Here is a 1000-nt window from a genome sequence, read left to right as displayed (position 1 = left end):
ACAAATTTAAAATGTTCATAAATAGTAATACATATATACATACCTAATATATTTTATATTTAGGTCAGTGAGGTGTATGAATTAATTTAGTTTTGGCTACAATTGTTCATCATTTCTATATATCTAACAAACTACATACTTTAGAAACTAATTTCCTGAGCTCTGCCATTATCCATGAAATATCTGACAATATCCAGGAAACACTTTTGGTCAAAAATGTGTGTGGTGTTGGGGTGAAAATTATTGGCATGGACTGGGCAGGGACCAAGTATGCTATTTATTTTCTACCACATAGGACAGCACCATGAGGCATATCCAATTCAAAAGCCAATAGTATCAATGAGAAAACTGATTGATCTCAATAAGGATGTGGAACAGAGGAAGAGGATGTAACACTTAGGAGCTTCTTTTCGTATGTCTAGCACACAATGTAAATCATCTCCTTTAATAATATAATGCAGAATAAGATAATTTTTATTTAACATCCTTAGCAGTGATAAAATTGAATGCACAGACTTACATATGCTAGTCAAGTATTCTAAGACTGATCCACAACCTATTTTATAAGGTTATTTTATAAATGTACAAGAGAAGAGTCCGATGCAATTCTATATAAACAAGGCTTAGGGATGTTTAGAGCTTCATACTTAGGTGGTAGGAAAGCCTGGTTTTAAAATCACATGGTCTTGAATGCCTATTACTATTCTTTCAATTTCTTTCTATCACATTTTTTTGAACCTTTTACAATTTTAACAGGATCTTAAAGAAAAATGCTCAGGGCAGGCAAGCTGGTAATCTTGGCAGCTGCTTTGAGGAAGTGAATGGTGAGTAGAAGGAAAGACATTTTATGGACAGTGTTAACCCTTGGTAATGATGTTTCTTACTGTAATAATAAGGGACAAATGGCAAGAGAACATGTCCCTGGACATTCCTCCAGTAGAGTTGCAGAAAGCAAAATGAGGAAAATGACAAAGGGGAGTACACAAAACTTTGTTCTGAG

The sequence above is a fragment of the Nannospalax galili genome, unplaced genomic scaffold (assembly GCF_000622305.1).
Source record: "Nannospalax galili isolate Female #2095 unplaced genomic scaffold, S.galili_v1.0 scaffold5652, whole genome shotgun sequence".
NCBI classification, from domain to species: domain Eukaryota; kingdom Metazoa; phylum Chordata; class Mammalia; order Rodentia; family Spalacidae; genus Nannospalax; species Nannospalax galili.
This window is presented reverse-complemented; position numbering follows the sequence as displayed.